The sequence below is a fragment of the Babylonia areolata genome, chromosome 17, assembly GCF_041734735.1.
Source record: "Babylonia areolata isolate BAREFJ2019XMU chromosome 17, ASM4173473v1, whole genome shotgun sequence".
Classification (NCBI taxonomy): Eukaryota; Metazoa; Mollusca; class Gastropoda; order Neogastropoda; family Buccinidae; genus Babylonia; species Babylonia areolata.
This window is the reverse complement of record NC_134892.1, coordinates 5,972,985-5,997,818: the sequence shown is the minus strand read 5'-3', so window position 1 is coordinate 5,997,818 and position 24,834 is coordinate 5,972,985.

The following is a 24,834-nucleotide window of genomic DNA, read 5'->3' as shown; positions in this document are numbered from 1 at the left end:
AGTTGAAAAAAACCAAACAAAAAACAAAAAACAAAACAAAACAACCCCCCCAAAACAACAACAACAACAACAACAACAAAACACAAACGATGAAGTGTCTGGGTTTGTTCCAATGTACCTTTTATTTACCTGTGTGCTGGCTCAATCAGTAGCGTAAGCAGCATTGGTCTTAAGTTATGTACCTTGTTTATGGAGAGAGTTACCGCTCTTTACTATTTGTAAAAAAAAACCCCCAAAATTAAACAAACAACAACAACAAAATAACCCACAACGAACAATATGACATTTGAGCAAAGAAAATTACACGCGATAGGGTTACGATTTTGTTGGTAGAGGGAGGGAGGGTGGAAGGGAGGGAGGTAGGGAGGGAGAGAGGGAGGAGAGGGATTTTATAACGAGGAAGGAGCAGCTTATGTATTTATTAAAAAAAAAAAAAGGAAGAGAGAGAGAGAGAGAGAGAGAGAGAGGGGATTTTATAACGAAGAAGGAGATGGTGAATTAAACAAAAACAATTCTAGGTACAAAACAAAACAAAACAAAAACACCACGACAATCTACGAGCAAAGAAAATCACACGCAATAGGATTAGGTGTTGTTGTTTTTGAGGGGTGGTGAAAGGTGGTGGGAGGGAGGAGAGGGGTTTTATAACGAGGAGGAAGGAAGAAGGAGGTTGTGTATCTAACAAAATCATTTTCAGGTTAAAAAATCAACAACAAAAAAGACACAACGAACAATATACGAGCAAAAAAAAAAAAAAAAAAAAGAAAGGTCACACGCGATTGGGTTAGGATTTTTTTTGGGGGGGTGGGTGGGTGGGGGGGCGGGGGGGTGGAGATAGGAGAGGGGTTTTATAACGAGGATGAAGGAAGTTGTGTGTCTAACAAAATCATTTTCAGGTTAAAAAAAAAAAAAAGCAACAACAAACAAAACATATCCAACATTATACGAGCAAAGAAAATCGCACGCGATTCGGCCATGGTTTGAAGGGGGAGGGAGGGAGGAGAGAGGTTTTATAACGAGGATGAAGAAGGATGTTGTGTATTTAACAGGTTAAAAAAAAACACACAAAAAAACAAACAACCAAAAAAACAAACCAAACAAAGAAAACACAACCAAATTTCCAAATTTCACCCACATTTTTATCCTCATTTGCCCAGTTTCTCCCAACCCTCCATTCATCCACATCTCCCACCCCTTCTAACCGATAATACTCAGATGTATTCATAAATACTTTAACAAAATGTCTTCAATCACCAATATGTGTGACGGGACATTAAACAAAATTCCTCCTCCACAACCAACACAATATATGAACAAAAAACAAAACAACCCCCCCAAAAAAACAAAACAAAACAAAACAAAAAAAAAACAAACCCGCACGCGATTGGGTTAGGATTTTGTGGGAGAGAGAGGGAGGGAGAAGAGGGTTTTTTTTATAACGAGGAGAAAAGAGGTTGTGGATTTCACAAAATCATTTTTAGGTTAAAAAACAAAACAAAACAAAAAAACAGCCAACGATATACGAGCAAAGAAAATCGCACGCGATTGGGTTAGGATTTGGTGGGAGGGAGGGTGAGAGAGGGTGTGAGGGAGGAGAGGGCTTTTATAATGAGGATGAAGAAGGAGGCTGTGCATTTAATAAAATCATTTCAGGTTAAAAAAAACACACGGACACACAGACACACACACACACACACACACACACACACACAACCGAACACCGGGTTAAAACATAGACTCACTTTGTTTACACAAGTGAGTCAACAAAACAAATCAAACACAGAAAACACAACCAACAATATACGAGAAAAAAAAAATTGCACGCGATTGGGTTAGGATTTGGTGGGAGGGAGAGAGGGAGGGAGGGAGAAGAGGGTTTTTTTTTATAACGAAGAGAAAAGAGGTTGTGGATTTCACAAAATCATTTTTAGGTTATTGGAAAAACAAAACAAAAACAGTCAACGATATACGAGCAAAGAAAATCGCACGCGACTGGGTTAGGATTTGGTGGGAGGGAGGGTGAGAGAGGGTGGGAGGGAGGGAGGGGGGTTTTATAACGAAGATGAAGAAGGAGATTGTGTATTTAACAAAATCATTTCGGGTTAAAAAAAACACAACAAAACAAATCAAACAGAAAACACAACCAACAATATACGAGAAAAAAAAATTGCACGCGATTGGGTTAGGATTTGATGGGAGGGAGAGAGGGAGGGAGGGAGAAGAGGGTTTTTTTTATAACGAAGAGAAAAGAGGTTGTGGATTTCACAAAATCAATTTTAGGTTATTGGGAAAAAAAGAAGAAAAAAAGAAAAAAAGAAAAGAAAAAAGCCAACGATATACGAGCAAAGAAAATCGCACGCGATTGGGTTAGGATTTGGTGGGAGGGAGGGTGAGAGAGGGTGTGAAGGAGGGAGAGGGGTTTTATAATGAGGATGAAGAAGGAGGTTGTGTATTTAACAAAATCATTTCAGGTTAAAAAAAACACAACAAAACAAATCAAAGACAGAAAACACAACCAACAATATACGAGAGAGAAAAAAAAGCACACGCAATTGGGTTAGGATTTTTGGGGAGGGAGAGGGAGGGAGAGAATAAAGGAGACAGGTTGGAATGAAATAATGATGAATAAAAAAAAAAGAAAAAAAAAAAAGAGGTAATGTATGATACAAAACAAATCAGGTTAAAAGAAAACAACAACAACAACAACGATAACAACCCTAATATACGAGCAAAGAAACAAACACAATTACATGCGATATGGTTACAGTTTGGAGGAAGAGGAAGGGAGGGAGGGAGGAAGGAAGGAAGGAAGGGAGAGAGGAAGGAAGGAAGGGATGCAGAGAGGAAGGAAGGAAGGGATGAAGAGAGGAAGGAAGGAAGGAAGGAAGGGAGGGAGAGAGGAAGGAAGGAAGGCAAGAAAGGAAGGAAGGAAGGGAGAGAGGAAGGAAGGAAGGGATGGAGAGAGGGAGGGAACTCAGAACTCAGAGCTCAAAGTTTTTTTTTTTTTAATTCAAGGATTGATTTTAGCCATGACCCACTCTTCGAACCTGTCCTTGCTTATTCTACATCAGTTACAGTAGCACACATATATTTAATAGAAAGGGGAGAAAAAGAAAAGAAGAAAAAGAAGTCTCGCAGAAAGAATATGATGAAGAACACACACACACACACACACACACACACACACACACACACAGGGAGATGGAAGAAGAGGGGGGTTGGGGTGGGGGAGAGGTGGTAGAAGAAAGAAAGGTTGACGCATTCATTTGCTAGCCAGCTCCTCTCGCTCACTCGACAACCCTCAGCAAATTTATGGAGAAAGGTTAATTAATTAAAGTTTTCTTTTTTTTTTAAATTTTTTTTAACGGCATTGTCCATTAAATCAGAGCAGGCGCCGCGAGAGAATCGGTTAGGCTTTGGACTTCTGATCCAGCGGCCTTCACCAGTGATCAGGGCTCACCGTGTACAAGGCCATCACACCATCGACCGCCTCAAAGAAAGAAGAGGAAGAGAAAGGGACTCAGCGGCCGTAGGTCCAGCATGAACGTTTTAGAGAAAGGTTAATTAATTAAAGGCGATTGAAAGGTCCGCCAGCCTTTCAGCGGCCAATCGCGGTATGTGAACTCACAACCCACACTGTGTCTAGGGCTCGGCACTGAATGGCTGGGCCCAGCGCTCTCCTTTTCCGCCGTTTTATTCAAGGTTCCATCGTCAGCTTCCTGGGAAACTGATGCCCTTGACCGCTCTTGCTGGAGGATGCTGTGCTCTAGTGACATAAAGACGTTTGAAAACTAGAGAACGCTGGCCATTAAGGAGAAACGTGAGCGAAGGAAGCAGGGCTCAACTTCTGGAGACGTTTTCCCTTGCAACACCTCTGGGAAGCGCTGCGCATCCAGAATCGGCATCTTCTCCCATATGAGGACACACACCGACAGATAAGCCTGCCTGCCTACTCACCCGTCGGTCCGACGGGAGACTCCATCATCGTAAGATTGTCAGGACGGGCGCAATAGCCGAGTGGTTAAAGCGTTGGACTGTCAATCTGAGGGTCCCGGGTTCGAATCGCGGTGACGGCGCCTGGTGGGTAAAGGGTGGAGATTTTTACGATCTCCCAGGTCAACATATGTGCAGACCTGCCAGTGCCTGAACCCCCTTCGTGTGTATATGCAAGCAGAAGATCAAATACGCACGTTAAAGATCCTGTAATCCATGTCAGCGTTCGGTGGGTTATGGAAACAAGAACATACCCAGCATGCACACCCCCGAAAACGGAGTATGGCTGCCTACATGGCGGGGTAAAAACGGGCATACACGTAAAAGCCCACTCGTGTGCATACGTGTGAACGTGGGAGTTGCAGCCCACGAACGCAGAAGAAGAAGAAGAAGAGAAGTAAGATTGTCGGGCACCTGACCTAGTTCACACTTGGAAAGAGTGGTGTGAGGAAACAATGGGGTTCCCCAAGGACACAGCACTCCATGGTGAAGACCACTGGATCATCATCATCTTCATCATCATCATCTTCATCTTCGTCTCCATCATCATCATCTTTATCATCATCATCATCTTCATCATCATCATCTTCATCTTCATCATCATCATCATCATCATCATCATCTTCATCATCATCATCTTTATCATCATCATCATCTTCGTCATCATCATCATCTTCATCATATCCATCATCATCATCATCATCATCATCATCATCATCATCTTCATCTTCATTATCATCTCCATCATCATCTTCATCATCATCATCTTCATCTTCATCATCATCATCATCATCTTCATCTTCATCATCATCTTTATCATCATCATCATCTTCATCATCATCATCATCATCATCATCATCTTCATCATCATCATCTTCTTCTTCTACATGTGCTGCAACTCCCATGTTCACTCGTATGCACACGAGCGGGCTTTTACGTGGATGGCCGTTTTTTTTCCCTGTCATGTAGGCAGCCATACTCCGTTTTCGGGGGTGTGCATGGTGGGTATGTTCTTATTTCCATAACCCACCGAACGCTGACACGGATTAGAGGATCTTTAACTTGCGTATTTGATCTTCTGCTTGCCGTATACACATGAAGGGGGTTCAGGCACAAGCAGGTCTGCACATATGTTTACCTGAGAGATCGGAAAAATCTCCACCCTTTACCCACCAGGCGCCGTTACTGAGATTCGAACCCGGGACCCGCAGATTGAAAGTCCAACGCTTTAACCACTCGGCTATTGCGCTCGCCGGGTGTCCAATGCCCAACCGAATCTGCAACGGCGCTTGCTAATGGATAATGCTGTTCAGTAAGTTATATGAAAAAAAAAAGAAAAAAAAAAAAAAAAAAAAAAAAAAAGAAAAAAAAAAATTAAAATAATAAAAAAGCAAGGAAATAACTGGATTGACAATCTTCCCAAATGACATTGTCAGATCTGAAGCACGTCGTGTCTGATTTCATCAAGACGAGTTAAAAAAACATATGCATCTTGTCCAATCTGACAGATTTCTAGTGGAGCTGGTCTTTGCTATGTTCTCTTGCGAGAAAAAGAAGGGAAAAAAACCCAACTTTGCCCAGATCTTTTTTGCCTGTCAGAGTTCCCGCAATTAATCTGCCTTTTAATTAGGTGTTTCGTCGACTTTGCTGATTTTTGTAATTATCTTTTTATTTTTATGAATGGGTGTTGGTTGGGGGGGTGGGGGGTGGGGGTGTCGGTGATAACTATCACATACATTCCAGATGATTCCAGTTTCTGTAAAGGTGTTAAGAGAGACGCAGAGAGACAGAGACAGAGACAGAGACAGACTGAAACTGAACATTTCTTTCTTGAACATCGGTCATGGGCTACAATTCAGAGAGAGAGAGAGAGAGAGAGAGAGACAGACAGAGACAGAAACAGAGACAGAGAGAGGGCGAGGTGGGGAATTCCCAAGCACTATAATTATGTTATCGGCCTTGACTGGGAAAAAAAGAACTGTACCTGATACAAGTCGTGGACTGAGTTGAATGTTTACGCTTTTGAAACATTTTTTTCCAGTTTGCTTTTAAACGTATCACGTGCTTTTTTTCTTTTTTTTCTCGTGTTTTGTCATGATTTTTTTGCTTCCTATTCACTTCATTAGTTTACTGGGCGTTCATATAGTTCCAATTCCAAAAGTCTGGCTTAACCTCTAGTACAGTGACTAGGAAGTGCTGAATTTTGCCCCATCACAAAATATTACCACAAAAATATTACAGTGCCAAAACTTCAAAGACCTACAAGTTCGAGAATGCGTTATCTTTTTTTTTTTTTTTTTTTTTTGTAGTGCTGCAAGTCGTCAACATGACTGAGATTATCGTTCGTGCCGTTGCGTGGTGGTGGCGCTGCATGTGACGGAAGCGCCAATAGGATTCGCCGGCACAGCAGATCGGATCACCAATGAATCCAGTTTCGTTTTCTTCGTCAATGGGACAACGTGCTTCCCTGAAGACGTAGACTGAGGAGTTTAAACAACGCGTATTGGCTTTCAGTTCTCACGGCCACGTTTTCAATACCAAGGGTGTGTGTGTGTGTGTGTGTGTGTGTGTGTGTGTGTGTGTGTGTGTGTGTGTGTTGTGAGGGTTTCGTTGTTGAAAGAGAGGGGATGCATGGCTGAGAAATCACGTGCATTCTGCATCCTCAGTCGACTTCGATTTTGCTTGGAGTCTCGACGTGCCACCTCAGTCGTCTTCGATCTCAACTCTGTACCCACTCAGCTAAAAGGAGAAACCCGCATCACGCTAAATCAGCAAGTCTCCACCCACCGCCCCCTTTCCCCACCCATCCCCCCTCCCAACCTCCAGCCCCTATCCACCCCCACCGCGTCCCTCCTCCTCCTCCTCCTCCTCCTCCTCCCCCACTCCCCCTCCCGCCCCAATCCTCAACCCTCTTCTCTGGTTCACTCAGTCCTCTGTCCCTGTCAAGCCAACTTTCAGTTCAGCTGCGTGTGGGCCCAAACCTTACAAATAAATAGATAGATAGATAGACAGACAGACAGACAGACAGACAGATAGATAGATAGATAGATAGATAGATAGGCAGACTGACAGATAGATAGATAGATAGATAGATAGATAGATAGATAGGTAGGTAGGTAGGTAGATAGATAGATAGACAGACAGAAAGATAGACAGACAGATAGATAGATAGATAGACAGACGGATAGATAGGTAGATAGTTAGAAAGACAGACAGACAGACAGATAGACAGACAGACAGATAGATAGATAGGTAGATAGATAGACAGACTAACAGATAGATAGATAGATAGGTAGGTAAATACAGAGATAGATAGATCGATAGACAGACAGACAGAAAGACAGACAGACAGACAGACAGACAGACAGACAGACAGACAGACAGACAGACAGATAGATAGATAGATAGATAGATAGATAGATAGATAGACAGTAGACAGACAGACAGATAGATACTGATAAATGAACTGGAAAATAAAATTAATAATGACAAAAGATTCTTTTTCTTGCACTTGTTTTCATCCGTAATTGTGCTTTTCAGATAGATAGATAAATAAATGAATAAACAAACAAATAAACAAGTAAATAGATAGATGATAAATAAATAAATAAACAGAAAAAAGACAGAATTGTTGTTCACCTGCAATGGTTTTATCCGAAATCATGATTTTTTATTGAAAAAACAAATAAATAAATAATGAGAAAACAATGGATAGATATACAGATAAATGGATAAAATAAATAAATCAGAAAATAAGTAGTGACAAAAGATTCTCTCTCTTGAACTTGTTTTCATCCGTAATCGTGCTTCTGAGTTAGATAGATATACAAATGAATAAAGAAAACCAAACAAAAACAAATGAATAAATAGATAAACAAGCAAACAAACAAATAAACGAAGAAATAAATAAATAGATAAGTAAAGAAAAGATAGAATTGTTGTTCACCTGTACTGGTTCATCCGAAATCAAGTTTTTTGATTGAATAAACAAACAAACAAAACAAAAAAGAAAAATAAATAAATAAATAAAAAAACAGATAAAGAAAGAAATGACAGAATGACGTAAGATTTGTTGAACTAGAATGACGTAAGATTTGTTGAACTAGAATGACGTAAGATTTGTTGAACTAGAATGACGTAAGATTTGTTCATCTACACTTATTTCTATCCCATACCGCGTCGCTATGTTGAAATAGGGGGAAAAATAGGGTAGGTCAAATGAATACAAAAACACAAAACAATAAACAAAGTTTACTGGGAATTATTACGGAGGGAAAGAGAGAGAGAGAGAGAGAGAGAGAGAGAGAGAGAGAGAGAGAGAGAGAGAGAGACAGACAGACAGACAGACAGACAGACAGACAGACAGACAGAGAGAGAGACGAAACGAAAGTTTATTCAATAAGGCCATGGCCCCATTTGAATGGGTTATTACATATTTTGTAAGATTAGATTTGCATAAGAATATAATCTTACAACATGTATGCTCAAAGCTCTGTTCTGTTGTTTTAATGACTTTTTCATAAATATGGCAAGATGAGAGAGAGAGAGAGAGAGAGGGAGAGAGAGAGAGAGAGAGAGAGACAGAGACAGAGAGAGAGACAGAGAGAGACAGAGACAGAGAATCAATTCTTACTATTTCTACACCTAGAAATATGTCACAGCCGAACAGATGGATCGAACGGGTAAGGAAAGATGCGAAATTAATCAATGTCAGTTTGAATCAACGTACCCATCAACACTAAAATCCGGTCTTGAAAGCAAACTCATGTCAAAGAAACTTCATGAAATAAAACAAGACAATCATATCACAAGATAAAACAACATATATATTTTTCCCCCATGACTATACAACAACAAAAACGAAACAAAACTAATAATAATAATAATAATAATAATGGTATTTATATAGCTCTGGATCTTGTGCAGAGACAAATCAAAGCGCTTTCGCACCAGTCATTCACACGCATGCATAACTCTAATACTGCAGAAACTAAAGACAAGGAAGGGCAGGCAAGGGAGGCTATTTTGGGAAGAGGTGGGTTTTAAGGCCAGACTTGAAAGAGCTGAGTGTGGAGACTTGACGAAGCGAAAAAGGAAGTTCATTCCAATCGCAAGGTCCAGAAACAGAGAAAGAACGGCGGCCAATAGTCCAGTGTTTGAATCTGGGTATGCGTAAACAGAGTGGATCCGAGGCCGATCGTAGTGAGCGAGATGGAGTGTAGAGGTGAAGGCAGCTGCAGAGATAGGAAGGGGCAGTTTTGTGAATGCATCTATAACATAGAGTGCTGATCTTGTACTTTATTCGGTGTGAGACAGGGAGCCAGTGGAGATGTTGCAAAAGAGGAGTGATGTGCTCAGATCTTTTCTTTCTGAGGACGAGTCGGGCAGCAGAGTTTTGTATGCGCTGAAGGGGCTGAATGGATGAAGCAGGCAGACCAGACAATAAAGAGTTACAGTAGTCAAACTGTAACACAAATGAAATGTTGCTGCCATTTTCACATGGCCCATTACTTTGGTACATTACAGGGCGCATGTACTGCACCGTACATTGTGAATGCACGATTGCCTACATTTATTCACCTTTTTTTTTTTCTTCTCAAGGCCTGACTAAGCGCGTTGGGTTACGCTGCTGGTCAGGCATCTGCTTGGAAGATGTGGTGTAGCGTATACGGATTTGTCCGAACGCAGTGACGCCTCCTTGAGCTACTGAAACTGAAACTGAAACTGATTGCCTGCCCTCCTTCAGTGAAGCACTCTTTGCTGAGACAGATTCAAGGCACAGACCGTTTTTTTTTTGCCAAGCCTTGTTTCTACTCTGTCTCTGTCTGTCTGTCTGTCTCTGCATTTCCACAACGATTATGTTTCTTTTTTCTTTTTTCTTTATTTATGTCACATTTATTTCACTCCGTTGATGGTTTTTTTTTTCTTCTTCTTAAATTTCGTTTTGTTGAAAATCATCTATAATCAGTTTATGAAATTTCAAGCAATAGTGACATTCATCACATGTTTAAGATATGTCTATATCAGGACAAGACTTAATTAAAAAAAAAATTCATTCGTAGGATACATACAGGCACAGAGAAAAACAAAACAGAACAAACCAAACAGACAAAAACAAAAAACAAAAAACAAAACAAAACAAAACAAAACAACAACAACAAAAAAAGAAAAAAAAACACAAAAAAAAAAAAAAAAAAAAAAAAAAAACAAAAAAAAAAGGAAAGAAAAAAGAGAAAAAAGAAGAAAAAACAACAACAAAAAAACAACAACAAAAAACAACAACAACAAAAAACAAACACACACCAAAAAACAAAAACAAACAAACAACCCCCCCCCCCGAAAAAAAAAACGAATAACACACACACACACACACACACACACACACACACACACCACAAAAAATCCCCCCAAAATGCAAAGAACAGATTTCGAACTATAACATTAGATATCAAATAATATCATAAAAAATAAACAAACAAAATGCTTGACATTATAAAGTAATACGATTTTCATAATAAGTGTCTTCAGCTGGATATCTTTCCTCTCTCTCTCTCTCTCTCTCTCTCTCTCTCTCTCTCTCTCTCTCTCTCTCTCTCTCTTTTATTTAATTTTTTTTTCTTTACAAACAGCAAAAGACAAAATAATAAATTAGCTGAGAAAACTTTGCATCAGATTTTCCTGTTGTCCTGATTGTCTACACCTTTGTTGTATCGTGACGTGTTCCAAATACAAATACCGTTGAACCCGAGCAAAACAAAAGAAAAGAAAAGAAAACAAATCCTCGAACAAACACCACACCCAATTTCCCGAACTCCAGAAATGATTTGCTGACATTGTCAATCCCAATTTCGGAGTGTTTCCAGGCGATTCAAAGGGAGGCGAATCTGAAAGGGAGATAATCAAGAAAGGAAACACGTCTGATGTGGAAGAAAACGGAAATCTAATTAAGTAGTGAGGGAGAAAATGGAATAAGAACCCCAACATTTATTGAGAATGCTGCACAGCCTCTGTCAGTCATTAACATTGCTCATTGCCTCCGTGTCATTAGACTCGAGAGTTTTCTGTCCGAGCGAATTTCTTGACCTTCACCTTGGGATTTTTTGTGTGAATTTTTTTCCCCCCCCATTTCACACCCTAACTCGAGCTGATGGAAACCACCATGACACGAGGTTGCAGGTCAGCCACGGACAATTGATGCAGAATATTAGGTTTCTTCTCTTGTTAAGGACTTGGGCACAATAGGGACACAAAGCTACAACTTATGAACACAATAGGGACACCCAATTACAACTTGTGAACACAATTACAAACACTTATGAACACAGCAGGGACACGAATTTACAGCTTATGAACACAGTAAGGACACACAATTACAACTTATGAACACAGTAAGGACACACAATTACAACTAATGAACACAACAGGGACATACAATTACAACTTATGAACACAGTAGGGACACAGAGCTACAACTTATGAACACAGTAAGGACACACAATTACAACTTATGAACACAGTAGGGACACACACTCACAACTTATGAACACAGTAGGGACACATAATTACAACTTATGAACACAGTAGGGACACAAAATCACAACTTATGAACACAGTAGGGACACAAAATCACAACTTATGAGCACAATAAGGACACACACTCACAACTTATGAACACAGCACGGACACACAATTACAACTTATGAACACAGTAGGGACACACACTCACAACGTATGAACACAGTAGGGACACACACTCACAACTTATGAACACAGTAGGGACACAAAATCACAACTTATGAACACAGTAGGGACACAAAATCACAACTTATGAACACAACAGGGACACACAATTACAACTTAAGAACACAGTAGGGACACACAATTACAACTTATGAACACAGTACGGACACACAATTACAACTTATGAACACAGTAGGGACACAAAATCACAACTTATGAACACAGTAGGGACACAAAATCACAACTTATGAACACAGTAGGGACACACACTCACAACTTATGAACACAGTCATTCGTTCATTCATTATGCCCATCGCTCCTGGTGGAGCATACGCCATCGACGACCCCGCGCCATTGCACTCTGTTCTGGGCTGTTCTGGCCATTCCAGTCCAGTTGGTCCCTTGCTGCTTCAGCTCTGCCTCGGTATCTCGCCTCCAGCTGTTGCAAGGCCGGCCTCTCTCCCTCTTTCCCTGCGGGTTCCAGGTCAGGGCTTGGCGTGTGATGCTGGACGCTGGCTTCCTGGGTGTGTCCGATCCAGCCCTACTTCTTCCGCAGTATCTGCTTGGCCACTGGTTCCTGTCCCGCTCGCTCCCACAGATCTTCGTTTCGGATCTTCTCCTGCCATTGGATCTTGTAGATGCGCCTCAGACAGGTGTTGAAGAATGTCTGAATCTTCTGCTGCATCGTCTGTGTTGTCCGCCATGTCTCGCATCCGTAGAGCAAAATTGACTTCACATTGGAGTTGAAGAAGTTTGGTTTTCATACTGATTTATGAACACAGTAAGGACACACAATTACAACTTATGAACACAATGGGGACACAAAAGTACACAAAATTACAACTTATGAGCACAGTAGGGATACAAAATTATAACTTTTGAACACAATAGGTACACACAATTACAACTTATGAACACACCAGGGACATAAAATCACAACTTGTGAACACAGTAGGGACACAAAATTACAACCCATGAACATAATAGAGACACAAATTTACATCTTATGAACACAACAGGGACACATAATTGCAAATGTTGAACACAATAGGGACACAAAATTATGAAATATTGTGGTGATAAAGAAAAGCTTTAATGTGAAATGTCCAAGATAAATTATTCATCAATTCCGATCAACAGACATAGTTTCATTGAAGAACCTTCGTTTCCTCGAAACATTTCTAGTTTGTGAATGACGTTAGCGAAGAGATGAGAGAACTGAAACTGGATTAACAAATTAATGAAATATTCACGCAATGAGTTATGCTGATTAGACACAGTAAATTAGATTTTCGCTATCCGTTGTTTTTAGCGCGTTAACTCTCTCCATACGAACAGCGAAAGAGACGACGTTAACAGCGTTTCATCCCAATTACCATCATCAAAATATTGCAAGCAGAACACTCTTATACTGAAGAGGTGAATGTTGACAAAGAATACCACAGTTCTGACGACGGAAGCTAAAGGTTGGGTCATTCAGACACCCACTGGACATCCGAGGGGTCTGTGTAGAGCAGAAGAGAGGACTGGCCGTAATGAGTGAGTTAAATCGACAGCGGAAAATGAGAGGTAATGTAAATGAACAGAATAATTTGTCGTATTTTATGAAATTGTTGGGCGCGTCAACTTTTTTTTCTTTTTTCTTTGAGGGTTGCGTTTTTATTGTGTGTGATCTTTTTTCAGGGTTACGTCACTTATTACGTGTCATCCTTTATGTTTACGTCACTTATTATGTCCACAAAACCGAATCAGAGCCACTTTTTGTGTTGTGTTGAAGAACTGGAATATTCTGAATTCTAGGGCATGCATATTGAGAATATTCTGACTATACAGAGTGACGTTTTTATTTTATTTCATTTTTTTTTTCAATTCCTCTTTGAGAATGCAATAAAGAAGTGACTCATCCTGTAAGCTGTTGGGGGGTTGATGCGTGTGGGGGGTGGGGTGGGGCGGGGTGGGGTGTGGGTGGGTTTTGTTCCTTTCTGAGGTAGTACTGAAGAATTAGACCGTGTGTGAGGTGGTCCAGCTTCACCCTGTGATGCAAATGTTGGTAGTGTTATTGGCCATTACTTTAGACTTAGAAAAAAAGAAAAGAAAAAAAAAAGCTTATCCACGCTTTCGACTCCAATATATTGCAATAGTCAGTAGCTGAGGGATGTCTCTCTCGCATTTGTCAGGTCTGGCAGAAGAATGAAAAGACGTAGGCCGATGTGAATATGATTATTCCCCCATCCCCAATTGGTTAGATCTGACGGAATTTTGAAATGACCTAGGTCGATGTGAATATATTCACCGTCTCCCATTCGTCAGGTCTGACGGCGTTTTGAAATGACGCAGACCAATATGACTATATTCACCATCAACAACTTGCCAGTCTGACGGAATTTTGAAATGACGTAGACGGATATGACTAGATTCACCGTCACCAATTTGCCAGTCTGACGGAATTTTGAAATGACGTAGGTCTATATCCAGTCTCTGATTTCTCAATTCTGACGGAGTTTTGAAATGACGTAGACCACTATGACTATCTTCACCTTCTCCAAGTTGTCAGGTCTGACGGAATTTTGAAATGACGTAGGCCGATGTGAATATATTCAGTTTGCGAGGTCTGACGGATTTTTGAAATAACATAAACCACTGTGATTAGTCATTATCACCATATATCTCATCAGGTCCTCCAGTATCATCACTCAGTTTTTGTTGTTGGCCTTCTTTACATCTGACCATGAATTTTTTTGCATGGTCAAGGTTTTACATAAATGTCTTTTTGTCTCACTTTTGCATATTCCGCGTCAGTGTCATTTATATATTCCCAATTTTATGTACCTTTTTTTAATTTAATTTTTTTTTTTTTTAATGAAGGACTTCTGTCGAGTTAAAAAAAAGGGTTACCTCACCTTTACCCTTCGAAGCATAAAATAAAATAAAGTGAAATAAAACAGGATAAAATAGAACAGAATACAATAGAACAGAACAGAATGAAGCAGGGAGAGACTCCCCATGAAACAGTTTTGCTCCATTTTTAAGCTAACTTTGCTTTTATAACAAACGGTTTGCACAACATGCAATCATCTCTCTCTCTCTCTCTCTCTTTCCTTCAACCCCCACCCCCAACACACGTTCCACAACCCCACCTCCAGTACCCTCTCCCTTCCACATACACGTACATAGATACGCAACACACACACACACCACACACACACACACACACACACACACAAGACTCAAAGATACACACATAGACACACACACACACACACACACACACACACACACACACACACACACACACGCACACTCAAGTCTCTCTCTCTCTCTTGCTCTTTCTGTCGACAAGAGAGAAAAGGACAAAATCTAATCTTCCCTCAACGGCTTGAAATTGTCTCCAATACTTCATGCCCGATCGACCCCTACCCCCTCCCCCCTCCTCCCCCTCCCCCCTCCTCCCCCACCCCCTCTTCCACACGCACCCTAAAACCCCCGGCGGAAGGGATAAACTTTTTTCATGATCACGTCCTTTCTCGTATTCACGTTTTTTACGAGAGACACCTAACCAACGAACGACCACTCTCGCGGAAGAAAGAAACAATGGAGGGGAAGTAACTGACCGGGAATGATAACACCAATGAAGAAAAAAACAAGGGGGGGAGGGGGCAAGTAATGCCCGTTGACTTGTATATTCGTCTCAGTGGTTGTGCCACGTTTTCAGCCGCGGGCACACAGTTAGCAACAATAGGATGGAGTTTAACGATCTGTTAGCTGGGGAACTCAGTTAAGTTCAAATTGTTCAGGGCTGTGGTCTTAGTTGTTTTCTTCTTCTTCTTCTTCTTCTTCTTCTTCTTCTTCTTCTTCTTCTTCTTCTTCTTCTTCTTCTTCTTCTTCTTCTTCTTCGCCTTCTTCTTCTTTCTTCTTTCTTCTTCTTCCACTTCTTCGTTCGTGGGCTGCGACTCCCACGTTCACTCGTGTACACGAGTGGGCTCTTACGTGTATGACCGTTTTTAACCCCGCCATGTAGGCAGTTATAGTCCGTTTTTCAGGGAGTTGGGGGAGGGGGGAGGGGTGGGGGGTGGGGGTGCATGCCGGGTATGTTCTTGTCTCCAAAACTCACCTTAAACGCTGACATGGATTGTGGTAGGTTTTAACGTGTGTATTCGATCTTCTGCATGTTCAGGCACTAGCAGGTCTGAAACATCTGTTGACCTGCGAGATCGGTTAAAAAAAAAAATCTCCACCCTTTACCCCCACCCCCCACCCCCCCCACTGGCCAGGCGCCGTGACCAGCATTCGAACTTGGGACCCTCAGGAGATTGAAAGAACATCGCATTGATTAACCACTCGGCTGCTGCGCCCGTCTGGTGCTGGTTTGTAAGATGGAAGTGTGGTTGAAAGGGTTCTTGCCTGGCCACAGTTAGCACTCTTGGAAAGGAAGATCTTTTTACGTGGAAGGAAGCAGTGAATTGCTGATGGGGTTTATAGGATATTATGGGAACGGGAGGAGGTTTATGGGAGGTGGGTGTCGGGTGTTAACAGACGGTGCACACACAGACAGTACACACGCACCGTCATGTGGAAACAGCTGCAGACAATGCGAAACGGAGATGAACGATAAACAGTAGGCTCTCGTTCAGTATAACTGCGTGCCCACAAAGCACTGACGGAGTCTCCCGTCGGACCGACAGATAAGCAGGCAGGCAGGCTTATCTGTTGGTGTGTATCCTCATATGGGAGAAGAGGCTGATTCTGGATGCGCAGCACTTCCCACAGGTGTTGCAAGGGAAAACGTCTCACAATGAATCACATCTGTGACGCCATCTACAACTCGGCCACGGATACCTTCGGCAAAAGAGAGAGGCAGAATCCAGATTGGTTCAAAACCAGCATTGCTGTGGAACCAGCAATAGATACCATAAGAGAGCCTTCTAAGAAGACACACGCCGCACTCAAGAAGGCCAGAAACGACACCAAACGGATCGCCAGACACTGCGCCAACGACTACTGACTGAGCCCCTGTCAGATCATCCAACTTTCGGCTGACTGCGGCAACATCCGTGGCATGTACGATGGTATGAAAAAAGCCTTCGGCCCATGCGTAAACAAGATCGCGTCACTGAAGTCAGCTTCCGGCAACATGACAACAGACCGGAACAAGCAGGTAGAGAGATGAACAGAACACTACCATGAGCTCTATTCAAGAGAAAACACCGCCAACCTCCCTGTCATGGAAGAATTCGACATCCCGCCCTCTGAAGAGGACCTCAGCAAGGCCATCGACTCCCTCGCCTGTGGTAAAGATAAGGAAAGGATGGCATCCCGCCTGAAGTCATCAAGGCTGGAAAAAGGGCCATGCTACTCCACCACCTGCACCAGCTGCTACTGCAGTGCTGGGAAGAAGGGACTGTGCCCCAGGAGATGCGTGACGCCAGCATCATCACTCTTTACAAGAACAAGTGTGATCACATCGATTGCAACAACTACCGTGGAATCTCCCTCCTCAGTATGGTTGGGAAAGCGTTTACCTGTGTAGTCCTGAGCAGACTGCAGTTACTTGCTGAACGCGTATACCCTGAGGCACAGCGCGGATTCAGAGCTGGAAGATCAACAGTCAACATGGTCTTCTCCTTGCAACAGCTGCAGGAAAAATGCCAGGAGCAGAGACGGCCACTCTACGTCGCATTCATCGACCTCACCAAGGCCTTTGACCTGGTCAGCAGAAAAGGCCTTTTCACACAGCTACAGAAGATTGGATGTTCCCCCCAAGCTCCTGAGGATGATCACGCCTTTTCATGAAGACATGCAGGGCACTGTTCAGCATGATAGATCTTCCTCTGACCCATTCCCAATCAAGAGCGGGGCTGAAGCAAGGCTGTGTGCTGGCCCCTACACTCTTTGGTATCTTCTTCTCGCTGCTGCTGTCCTGTGCCTTCAGCCAGTCGGAGGAGGAAGTGTATCTCCACACCAGAAGCAATGGCAGTCTCTTCAACCTGGCCCGCCTTCACGCTAAAACCAAAGTGCGACAGGTTCTCATACGCAAGATGCTTTTCGCAGACGATGCAGCTCTGACAACTGAAGAGGCACTTCAGCGACTCATCAACAGCTTCGCCCAAGCATGCAGAGAGTTTGGCTTGACTATTAGCCTAAAGAAGACAAACATCATGGGCCAGTACGTGAGCAGCACCCCAAGCATCTCCATTAGTGACTTCACACTCGAAGTCGTCAAGAACTTCACTTACCTCGGTTCCACCATCTCGAGTAACCTCTCCCTGGATTCCGAACTCAACAAGCGGATTGACAAAGAAGCTACAGCCATGGCCCGCCTGGCAAAGAGGGTTTGGGACAGTCCCATGCTGACCATCAACACCAAGATGCAGGTGTACCAAGCATGTGTGCTCAGCACTCTGCTATACGGCAGCGAGACATGGACTCTCTACTCTTGCCAAGAACACAGACTCAACTCCTTTCACCTGCGCAACCTCAGGAGAATTATGGGCATCACGTGGCAAGACCGTGTACCAAACAAGACAGTTCTTGACCAGGCAGACATCTCCAGCATGTTTGCACTCCTGACCCGGCACCGTCTGCGTTGGCTCGGCCACGTCAGGCGACTGGATGACGGGCGAATCCCCAAGGACATCCTTTTTGGCGAGCTTGCCACTGGTTCTAGACCTGCAGGAAGACCTGTCCTACGCTACAGGGACGTCTGCAAACAAGACATGAGGGTAGGCGACATCGACCCAGCAGGTTGGGAGGTGGTGGCTGAAGACCGTAACAGCTGGAGAAGGACCGTAAAGGCATACGTCCAGAGGAGCGAGGAGAAGAGAGAACAGCACTGGGAAGAGGGGAGAGAGCGCAGACGGCAGAGGGCAGAATCTGTACCCTCTGAGCCAGGCGCGATTTTCACCTGCGGCAACTGCAACAGAGCCTGCCGACCCAGAATCGGACAGAACAGCCACAACAGGCGCTGCAACTCAACAACTTGACTGAACCAGGTGCAGAGTTCCATTGTCTCCCAAGACAGACGGACGCCAATAACAACAATAATCTAAGTATCACTTCATTTTATCTTATTGTATTTTCCCTCAGGGCCTGAACTGACCTGAACTTTCCTGTCTGAGTGCAGAGCGCCTGAAGTTACTTTACACTGATCTTCTCTTGAATAGATCTCGTCACTCTGTCTGACGGATGGGAATCTCAACTGTCGCCTCCATGGAATAATTTAAGAGTGCTGACGACAAAGACAGTTGCATCGGCATCACTCGGCTGAAGGTTGAGCGGGGATCCGTTATCATTTCTGTCTACAAGTTAAGATAACAGCAGTTCGAGGATAACGGGCACCACAGACGATAAACCGAGGTCCTGTGTTGTGCACCGCGCACTCGGAGCACTGAAAAAGAACCCACGGCAACGTTTTGCCGTTATGACCTCTACCAAAGTCTACAGAAGAAATGCACTCTGATAGTTCATATACCTTGGACAGCCAAGATGTGCTTGCGCACGCACGCGTGTGTGTCTACATCTTGTGTGGAGTGGGTGTGGGTTTGTGCGTGCGGGTGTAGGCTATATGTGTGTTTTTAGTTTGCACACGTCTTTGTATTTTTCATTGTGAACGCCCAGGGCTTTTGTATTATTCGAGTGGGCGTACCAAATGTCCTTTTATTACTGTTATTATTTACTATAAGTACTGCACGCTTTGCGCGTTCCCCCCCATTGATGTGCACAGCTCGTGATACACGTTACCCTCATTGATTAAGTCTCAGTCCCTCCCACTCCTCGTGTGACGCTTGGTGTCAGTGTTTACTATGACGAACGGTTCACAGGTGTAGGACAGCAGGATCGTCCGACAGTGAACTTCGTGTGTGTGTGTGGGTGGGTGGTTGGTTGGTGGGAGTGGTGATGGGGATCAGGGATGCTGGTGGTGGTGGTGGTGGTGGTAATTGATTAATTAGCGCAGCGGTTCCTTCCATTGTCGTCGACGTCGTTGTTGATTTGGGTTCTATTATTAAGAGACTCGTACCTGACACCGGAGCAGCTTCTCTGATTAATTTGTGGGGATGTTTGAGAAAAAGTCCAGCGTGAGACACGCACGCACGCGCGCGCGCACACACACACACACACGCGCGCGCGCGCGCGCACGCACAGAATGAACAAGGAATCAGGAACTAATTAACTATTTTTATATCTAACTGACTAAGAATCTTAAGATCTTAAGAGACTAGGTAAGTGGGTACGTAGGCAGGTAGTTAGGTAGGTGGGTAGGTAGGCAGGTAGGTAGGTAGGTAGGTGGGTAGGTAGGCAGGTAGGTAGGTAGGTAGGTAGGTGGGTAGGTAGGCAGGTAGGTAGGTAGGTGGGTAGGTAGGCAGGTAGGTCGGTAGGTAGGTGGGTAGGTAGGCAGGTAGGTGGGTAGGTAGGTGGGTAGGTAGGTAGGTAGGTAGGTAGGTAGGTAGGTAGGTAGGTAGGTAGGCAGGTAGGTAGGTAGATAGGTAGGTAGGCAGGTAGGTAGGTAGGTAGGTGGGTAGGTAGGCAGGTAGGTAGGTAGGTAGGTAGGTGGGTAGGTAGGCAGGTAGGTAGGTAGGTAGGCAGGCAGGTAGGTAGGTAGACGGGTAGGTAGGCAGGTTGGTAGGTAGGTAGGTACGTAGGCAGGTAGGCAGGTAGGTAGGTAGGTCGGTAGGTAGGTGGGTAGGTAGGTTGGTGGGTAGTTAGAAAAACTATTAAATGTAATAAAGAAATCAATATCTCAATACAAGAACTACAACCACGAGTAAGAAAAAGCTAAAATGGGAAGTAAACAGTCCACAAAAGAACACACAAATACAAGACAAACGAATTAATGAAACTTAGACAAGCAAATGAATATACAAACAGACAGGTGCTCAGACAGTATCAGTATCAGTTTCAGTAGCTCAAGGAGGCGTCACTGCGTTCGGTCAAATCCATATACGCTACACCACATCTGCCAAGCATATGCCTGACCAGCAGCGTAACCCAACGCGCTTAGTCAGGCCTACCTACCTACCTACCTGAGTTAGACAGAAAAGCAGATAAAAAAAAAAAAACTGAGATGAAAAAGACAAACAAAACAACCAAACAATTAAGGAAATAAATAAACACGTGCACAGACTAACCTGTCTGAGATGGATTGACAAACACACAAACAGACAGACGTACTTACCTACCTACCTACCTGAGATAGACAGAAAAGCAGATAAAAAAAATGTACTGAGATGAAAAGACAAACAAAACAAACAAACAAACAGGTGCACAGACTGTCTGAGATAGACAAGTAAATAAACAAGCAGGTATTCAGAGGTAACCTGACAATTAAGGAAATAGATAAACACGTGCACAGGCTAACCTGTCTGAGATGGACAGACAGACAAACAGGCAGATGTACAGACAATCTGAGATAGACGGATAGACAAGTCAATAAACAAATAAACAGGTGTGCAGAATAACGTGTCAGAGACGGACAGATAAACAAGTCAATACCCCAAGCAAAACCCAGCGCGCTAGTTAGGCCTTGACTGCATGCATATGTAATCGTCTACCTATTACACTGGGACATAAACGAACAGGTGTGCAGACCAACCTGAGATAGACAAGTAAACAAACAAACAAACAAACAGGTGTAATACTAGCCTCCTGTCTGTCTTGTCTTCAGCAGCAACACCGCCGGCAAGTTACTTCCGGAACTGGCTCCGCTCTGGTGGCTCTGCTGCAGATGACAGTCCACGGGCGACATCGAGTCTCCATCATATCTCTCTCGCTCTCTCTCCCTCGGCCTGGCGTGCCTCTCACACGCCTCAGATCCCCTCTGCTGCTGCTCCTGGTGTTCCTCGGGTGGGTAGGTAGTTTGAACCCCTGCTGGACGAAGGAGACGATACCCCAGGACTCTTACACCTCCCAACCCTCAGACCAAACAAAACCTACACAGCACCAAGACCAAGGCCCACAGCACAGAACAGCTTGACTGACCTCAGGGCCGCAAGCCGAAAGGTCGTCATTTAAAACTCGTCTGTCCAAAGAGATGAACAACCTCATCGGCTCACAGACGTGTGTATGGAGAGGTGGAGAGTGACAACGTTGTCCTGTAAAAAAAAAAAAAGGACGGGCAGAAGTTCCGCTCGGAAGAACCCCATAGAGGATTTCGTGAACGCCAGTTGCTTAAGAGCTGTCTGCGATTGCTAGTTGCGAGAGAGTTCTCTGTGTTCGTCCGTTGCCGGAGAGGTCTCTGTGTGATCGTTGAAAAAAATATATTGCTTGAGCGTTCTCTGTGATCGTCAGTTGCTAGCTCTCTGTGGGTTGCCAGTGGCTAGAGAGCTCTCTGTGGTTGCTAGTGGCTAGAGAGCTCTCTGGTTGCCAGTTGCAAGAGAGTTCTCTGTGTTTTCTAGTTGCAAGAGAGCTCTCTGTGGTTGCTAGTTGCTAGAGAGCTCTCTGTGTTTGCTAGTTGCTAGAGAGCTCTCTGTGTTTGCTAGTTGCAAGAGAGCTCTCTGTGGTTGCTAGTTGCAAGAGAGCTCTCTGTGGGTTGCTAGTGGCTAGAGAGCTCTCTGTGGGTTGCTAGTGGCTAGAGAGCTCTCTGTGGGTTGCCAGTGGCGAGAGAGCTCTCTGTGGTTGCTAGTTAGTTCTCTGTGTTTGCTAGTGGCTAGAGAGCTCTCTGTGGGTTGCTAGTGGCTAGAGAGCTCTCTGTGGGTTGCCAGTGGCGAGAGAGCTCTCTGTGTTTGCTAGTTGCTAGAGAGCTCTCTGTGGTTGCTAGTTGCTAGAGAGTTCTCTGTGTTTGCCAGTTGCAAGAGAGCTCTCTGTGGTTGCTAGTTGCAAGAGAGTTCTCTGTGTTTGCCAGTTGCTAGAGAGCTCTCTGTGGTTGCTAGTTGCTAGAGAGCTCTCTGTGGGTTGCCAGTGGCGAGAGAGCTCTCTGTGGGTTGCCAGTGGCGAGAGAGCTCTCTGTGGTTGCCAGTTGCGAGAGAGCTCTCTGTGGTTGCCAGTTGCTAGAGAGCTCTCTGTGTTTGCCAGTTGCTAGAGAGCTCTCTGTGTTTGCCAGTTGCGAGAGAGCTCTCTGTGGTTGCCAGTGGCTAGAGAGCTCTCTGTGGTTACCAGTTGCGAGAGAGCTCTCTGTAATCACCAGTTACTTGAGAGTTCTCCTTGACCGCCAGTTGCTAGAAAGCCTTCTGTGATCGTCAGTTGCAAGAGAATTCTCTGTGATCATCATTTGCTAGAGAACTGTCTGTGACTGACAGTTGTAAGAGAGCTTTCTGTGATCGTCAGTTGCTAGAGGGTTCTGTGTGATTACTAGTTGCTAGAGAGTTCTCCGTGATCGCCAGTTGCCATAGAACTGTCTGTGATCATCAGTTCCTAGAGAGTTCTCCGTGAACGTCAGTTGCTAGAGAATTCTGATTGGGAGTTGCTTGAGAGGTCTCTGTGATCACTACTTGCTAGAGGGCTCTCTGTGACTGTCAGTTGCAAGGGGACTCTCTCTGTGTGATCGTCAACAAAAATGTTGTTGGAGAGGTCTCTGTGATTGCCAGTTGCTTGAGAGCTTTCTGTGGCCGTCAGTTGCTGACGGTTTATCGCACGTGAGTCCTGTGACTGTCTCCACACCGGCAGAGTATCGCCACTGTCTTGTGTAGCATTTCTAGTCGTGCGGATGTCCCACTGATTGTATCTGGTGTCTTGTAAAGTGTAGCTAATCAGGCTCTGTCTGTCAGGACTTCGCCCCTCTTCACACAACCAGGACTTTACCCTTGGCATGTCTGACAAACAACATGGCTTCACCCCTCTTCAGCCACCCAAGACTTTATTATTAACACGTCAGACGAACAGACAGGGCCTCGTCCCTCTTCAGACATCCAGGACATTACTCTTGGTACGCTAGACGACCAGCCACGACTTCACCCCTCTGCAGACATCCAGGACTTTATTGTCAGCACATCAGACGAACAGACAGGACTTCACCCCTTCCCAGACCACCACCCCTCCAGCCCTAGGAACGCTAGACGAACCTCCCACCCGGACAGACAGACACACAGGGCTTCACCTCCTCGAATAACGAAACCTTCACAACACAGAGACATCAGCATTGAACACCTGGATCTGAAGGGCAAGATCCAACAGTTTGGTAAACTTGGTTGAACCCTCACTGTGCCTTTCTCCTCAGCCTGTGTCTCAGTGATCATCCTGTCTGTTCGCTGGCTTCCACAATGTTTTTCCTCAGACTGTTTCTGACTTTCTTCATAACACACTGCTTACAAAGACGTGGTCACAGAAGTATTGTGAAACACATTTGAAGAGACTGTCCTATGGTGATGTAAGGTGTGTGGCACATAGCCCTCACTGCGCAATGAGAGCTGGGTGAACGCAGTATCCACCATAGGGAGTCGGGTAACACAAGAATTCAGGTCACCTTACAATTGTGTATCACAGTGTACATCACACAAAACATTCTCAGGACGCAACAGATGTAATATCACAGAGACCACCACAAGTTTATCGCGGTAGAATAACAGATCAACACCACAAAGCGATAAAAACAAAACATTCACATTGCGGCGTCAATGCACAGATCTTCCTCCGCTGCTCATGGCTACAAAGCTGATGAGTCACCTTGACACGACTTTGAACCGGATTCCATCAAAAGGCCTCTTGCCCCAGCCATCCCCACCCCCTCATCTCTCTCTCTCCAAGACTGTTTTTCTTCTGTCTTCATGACAGTCGTTGTTACCTGTCTTACTCACCTGTCCAGTCCGTAGCGAAAGTCGTCTCAGTACATCACAGCACTGTTCTATAGCCACTGACAGTGGTGTTACACACAACTCTCCGGTCACTGACATGGGTGTTACACACTGCTGTCTCTCCCCCTCCCCTCCCCCACCCGAAAACAGAGTATGATTGCCTACATGGCAGGAGTAAAAACCGTCATACTCGTGAAATCCCACTCGTGTATACGAATGAACGTGGGGGTCGCAGCTCACGAACGAAGAAGAAGATGAAGACACTGTTCTCTCTAGCTACTGACGGTGGTGTTACACACTGTTCTCTAGCCACTGACAGTGGTGTTACACACCGTTCTACAATCACTGACAGGGGTGTTACACACTGTTCTCTAGCCACTGA